This window comes from Octopus sinensis, linkage group LG28 (assembly GCF_006345805.1).
Source record: "Octopus sinensis linkage group LG28, ASM634580v1, whole genome shotgun sequence".
Lineage (NCBI taxonomy): Eukaryota > Metazoa > Mollusca > Cephalopoda > Octopoda > Octopodidae > Octopus > Octopus sinensis.
In genome coordinates this window covers 3371486-3377485 of record NC_043024.1, presented here as the reverse complement: position 1 = coordinate 3377485, position 6000 = coordinate 3371486, and the positions used below count along the sequence as shown (strand labels likewise).

The 6000-nt window shown below is 35.1% G+C and overlaps 1 protein-coding gene across 2 annotated transcripts in view; it reads left to right on the top strand.

The window, feature by feature from the left end:
- Positions 1-2814: 2814 nt before the first annotated feature.
- Positions 2815-6000, top strand: part of LOC115225793 (ubiquitin carboxyl-terminal hydrolase 20) — an 86264-nt gene continuing 83078 nt past the window's right edge. Inside the window, exon 1 of one of the 2 annotated variants that reach the window (XM_029796750.2) lies at positions 2815-3065. The gene's annotated coding sequence lies outside the window, so the exon portion shown is untranslated. Of the gene's footprint in view, positions 3073-6000 lie in introns of both variants that reach the window. The other variant, XM_029796751.2, reaches the window with a different exon arrangement.

Genomic DNA, 6000 nt, shown 5'->3' with positions numbered 1-6000 from the left:
ATGCACAAACATAACTGAGTGGTTTTAGGATATCCTTTTTGCTGTGATGGATGGGTCCATTACAAAACACATGTATGGTTATCTCCCTCACTTGCTATAGCCATCAACAAATATTGTTCTTTTCCTGTTGTTGCTTTTTTTTTTGTCTAACTGCAGAATATTTTGAATTAGTTTTTTGATGCTCCCTACATTAAATATGTTAACACTAACTTGTCTGTCTCCTTACATAATTATTGCTAGTTCACTTTTTAACACACTCTTCTGTTGAACCTTGTGGTGTACGACCAGTTGCTGTGATAAAAAACTTCCCCACAAATAGTTTGAATACAGTTTTAACCGAAAGATTTAGAAGAATTAGAAGGAAGTTCTCCTGTAATTTCTTTTCTTGTAAATAAATGTTTATGTTAATTTAAGAATTTGCCAGCAAAATCTCATAAAATGACAATGTTCCAAAAGATGTACATTCTATATTGAATATGAAAACACTAAGTTATACAGTCATCTGTTCTCATTCTGTTGTCCGTACTTGGTTCGAAACCCAAAGAATATAACCTGAACAAGGCTGGAAGGTACATTGGCCCAAATTTTGCATCTATAATCACCAAAATGAGGACACTAGTCCATGTATATTTGTCTAATAATCCTTTCTACTACAGACAGAAGGTCTGAAATTTTGCAGGAGTTTTCAAGTTGAATACATTGTCTCCTTCACTCAACTGGTACTTGTTTTACTGACTCTGCAAGGATGAAAGGCGAAGTTGACCTCAGCAACATTTGAACTCAAAACATAAAGATGGATGAAATGCCACTAAGCATTTCATCTGGCATGCTAATAATTCTGCCAGCTTACCACCTTATCTGTGTCTAATAATGGTTTCAAATTTTGGCACAAGGCCAGTAAGGTCAGGGGAGGTAATATGTCAACTACATCGACCCTAGTGTTCAACTAGTACTTATTTTATTGACTCCGAAAGGATGAAAGGCAATATGAACTCCAGCGGAATTTGAACTCAGAACCCAAAGACAGATGGAATACCACCAAGGATTTTGCATCTGTGTCTAATAATTCTTTCTACTATAGGCACAAGGCCTGAAATTTGTGGGGGAGACTAGTCAATTTAATCAACCCCAGTGTTTCATTGGTACTTAATTTTATTGACCCCCAAAAGGATGAAAGGCAAAGACAACCATGGTGGAATTTGAATTCAGAATGTAAAGTCGGACAAAATACCACAAAGCATTTCGCCCATTGTGCTAACAATTCTGCCAGGTCTCTGTCTTCATTTGTGCCCAATAATGATAATATCTCCTTTACTCTTTTACTTGCGGCCATACTGGAACACTGCCTTTAGTCAAAGAAATCGACCCCAGGACTTATTCTTTAGGAGCCTAGTACTTATTCTATGGGTCTCTTTTGCCAAATCGCTAAGTGACAGTGATGTAAACACACCAGCATCGGTTGTCAAGCAATGTTAGGGGACAAAATCAGACGCACAAACATATACACACACATACAACATGCTTTTATATATATATATATATATATATATATATATATACAACAGGCTTCTTTCAGTTTCCGTCTACCAAATCCACTCACAAGGCTTTGGTCAGCCTGAAGTTATAGTAGAAGACACTTGCCCAAGGTGCCACGCAATGAGACTGAACTCAGAACCATGTGGTTGCACACCTGCGCCTTAGAAATTCAAACAGAAAAATGTGAGATATATCTATTTATTTAAGATAGTATGTGTAGGGCAAGATTTACATATAACATGGGCCATAGCCCAAAAGCCTCCAAGCTTAGGGGTCCCTGAGTATTGGAACCTCCATTTAACTCATAGAACCCTTAAGTGAGTTGAAAATTAAAAATAATATATTTAAAGTAATCAAATAATTTGTAATTTTAATTTTAAGATATTTTTTAATCCAAAAGACTTCTTATAAAATTACTAAGCCCTCTTGATTTACTGGGCCCTTATAAATTTAACAAGCTATTAAATTTAACTGAGCCCCTCTTATTAAGAAGTCCTTTTAAGTTTTGGGGCCTCTTTAAATTGTTTGCGACTACTAAATTTAATAGGGCTCTCTATATTATCTCATGTTTTGAATTGTCATCGTAAAGCCTTTGTCAAAACCTATTGGACCAGAGACCCCACAGGGTCTAAATCGGGCTCTGAGTATGTGCTTGATTAGAGGGAGATTTGGTTACTATTTCTAGCAGGTCAAGTGGCCACGTATAGGATTTCGCAAAATAATACATTTATGGAAAGTAGTAGCATCCTAATTTGTAGTAGTAGTATTGATACATTTGTAGTAATAGTAGCCGTGGTGATATATTGAAAATTTATTACCAAAAATTTAATCGATTCTTACAAGTACATTTACCAATAACAACAAAAAAAATCCATCTATCCGCTAAAAAAATAACAACAACAACGACAACAGAAATAGGCTAACATTAATTATATATCACTAATTATACAACATTGATTAGGTTCCGAAAATATAAAAAATTGCATAAAAATGGATAGATTAAAAAAATAAAGTGTTCGGTAATCTCCGTAATTCTCCGTCAATGAATGTTAACTCAGGCGTCGTACATTTACGTAATTATTTCTGATGCTTTCATATTACCGAACTTGCTTCGAACTTTTATTATTATTCATTAATATTAATAATAATAATTTTTTTTCAAACGATATTTTAAAAATTAATTAAAAATTACTGTTTCATTTATCAAAATACTTGTATATATTATATCACTAGTTAAAAAAAATAAGTTTGAAAATATCGAAAAAAAATCATTTATTTATTAGTACTGTTCCTCGTTTTAAACAAGGTCCATGTCTTGGACAATGAATGCTACTGGCTTATGACTTATATTTATATACATATGTATATAAATATATAACATCAAAATATATATGTCTCTATAGACGACCTTAGACTATTTAAACCTTAAATTAACAGCTGCTATATTACGAAGAGGGCCTTTATTTTGCTCTCCCCCATCATCACCTCGTTCATTGCTGCAGGTTTTTCTGTTCGAATTCTTTGGTTTTATTTCAGGTAAATTGAATTCCTTTCCTATTTCTTCTTCTTGTTTCCTTTTTCTTTTTCCTTATTTCAATCTTTAAAATGATTTGTCATGGTGCGTTATGTTTGTTAAGGCTTCTGTTTTCGGCCTAACATTCTTGTGGCTATTATTTATTATACATCAGAGTGGTCAGTGTGATTATATTTGTGTTGGTCGAAAGAGGTCTTCGGACGGACACAAGACACAGTGCACGGCCGATGCAAGGAGGGGCGAACGGTCAGTTAACAGTCATCGTACTAACATGTATGTTGCTGGGTGTGTATGTGTTTTTGTATGTGCATATATATATATATATATTTCAGGTGTTTACGATGTGTGTATATATCTCATCAATTAACAATATTTGTCCGATGTATTTGATGCACTAAGAATGAATGTATGTTATTTTTGATTTAGGCCTATTGACCATGCGTGTGTGTATGTGTAATATATCTAACATTATATATGTGTGCGTGTGTATATATATATATATATATATATATAATATTGATTGTCAATGTATCATGTATACGAGTAAGAATCACACTCTTAAAGTATAGAGCAGCAAAGTATCGCACATCTATTTTATATGTTATTTTTCAAGTGTTGGTGTATATACTGTATATTTAGATTTATTAATGATGTGTGTATGTGTACATCAATTTATCTCTGTGTGTGTGTGTGTGTATGATGTATTAACGCATGTCCAATGTATTTCATGTTTCAACAGCGTATATGTATGATTGTATATGCGATATACCTGACGTATTGACGTACAAGAATATTAAACATGATGCATTGACCATGTGTGTATGCTATACACCACACATACCACATAATGTATGGTATGTGTGGTGCCATACACTACTTTTGATATATTGACGATGTATATACGGTATATTTAATGTACAGTCTGAGTGTATAAGCTCTGTTCGATGTATATATCGTATATTTATTTATATGTATATATATGTGTGATGTGTATTTGACGTATATGTGGATTGTCTGTGTTAGCAATGTATGTAGTTTGATGTATATTGATATGTTTTAATGTTATTAACTGTATATGGTGTATATAATGCATTGCCCATGTACATAGTGTATGAGACATTAACGCTGTATGTATATCTAATACATTGACTCCGTGGTGTATATAATACATTTACACCGTTTATATGGTCTATATAATGTATTAACGCTGAGTGTGTGTATATGATGCATTAACGCCGTGTGTATAATCTACATCTCGAGCATGGACCACTATTAGGGTCGCGTGTGGCTCTTAATGACTTTCTGTCTGGGCTGCGAAAGGTCATGCTTATATATCGTAAACATTACCTTTTTTTTTCTTTTTTTTTAGCTAAAATTCCTCAGATATTTAGGCACACCCCTGTTAATATGAACAATTCTCTCTCTTCCCCATTCGCTCACGATTTCTCTCTGGTTAAGTAAATGTTGTTATGGCTTACTCTGTACTTAAAGAATTACTGTTTTAATAATGGCGTGGATGATTAACGACGAGGATGAATGAGCAATTTAATTAAAGCTTACTGCTACTTAAAAGTTACCCGCGCCTTATGTAATATGAAGGATTGTAGAACATATACTGGCCCTTGTAAAGGGTTACGGTCCAGCTAGACCAGATGGTAAGGTGCTTCACTTTTAAGGAAATCTCCCACTGACTAGAAGCTATAGGGAGCCCTCACGTAACGCATTAGATGTGGCTGCATGGTAAGATGTTTGCTTACCAACTACGTAGTTTAGGGTTTAGTCCCACTGCAAGGCACCTTGGGCAAGAGTGTTCTATTATATCCCCGAACCAATCAAAGCTTTGTGAATGGATTTATTAGACAAACTGGAAGAAACCCGTCGGATGTGTGTGTGTGTTTGTCCACCACCGCGTGACAACTGCTGATAGTTTGCTTACATCCCCGTAACTTGGCGGTTCGGCTAAAATTGACCGAAAGAATAAGTACCAGGCTTTTGAAGCAAAAAAGTACTGGGGTTGATTTGTCCAGCTAAACCCTTCAAAGTAGTGCTCCAGCATGTCCGCAGTCTCATGACTGAAACAAGTAAAGACTAACAGATACATCAGTCATCCAGCATTTTAAAAAATTTAAGATACTTGAATTGTTTGAATGGGGGTGTCTTCATATCACATTTTGCCGGGGACCAAATTATCAGTTGATCTATATTTAGGGTATATATTTCACATCTGGCCTGGGTTTGTTATCAGTTTTGCAGTCATGTGTGTATGTGAGACATCGATGTTATTGTTTCTCTGCAGTCCTTTCTAGTTTATACTGGAAGTCAAAAAATTTTTGCCGATGACACTCCCCGGACCCAAAGTAAGGCATGTGTAAAATTTGAATGAAATTGGTTGTGTAGTTCTCGAGTTTTAGGGAAACAGACAGACAGACACACACACATCTTTGACAAATTTATGGACACTGTATATGCCTCCACACGACTACATATGCCCGAAGAAACCCACACCCCCTAAAAATCTGCACAACCAGACCTCTCCCGCATCCATCTCTACACGTATACTCATATACTTGCAGACACAACTCTACCCCTCCTCCCTTCTTTTATCCCCTTCATAGAATCGTATTCCCACCTGACCTCTATCTACCTTGCTTCACCTTTTCTCATTCTCTTTATTTTTTATTTCTCTATCTTTCTCTTGACGAAGAATTAGCATCCAAAACGTCAGGTTCCTTTTTAAAGTTTTAAACTAGTTACGTTTCTTAAATTTTGTCTCTCATGTGTTTTCTTTTTGTGCTGTTGCCTTATCTTTCGTTAAAGCTAAAAAAAAATTCTTCACAAGCTGTTACTCAGTTTCACATTAGTTTATTGGACAGTCGCGATCATACTGCCTAATGAATGGTAACCTGAAACTCTTAGTAACTGTTTGTGAA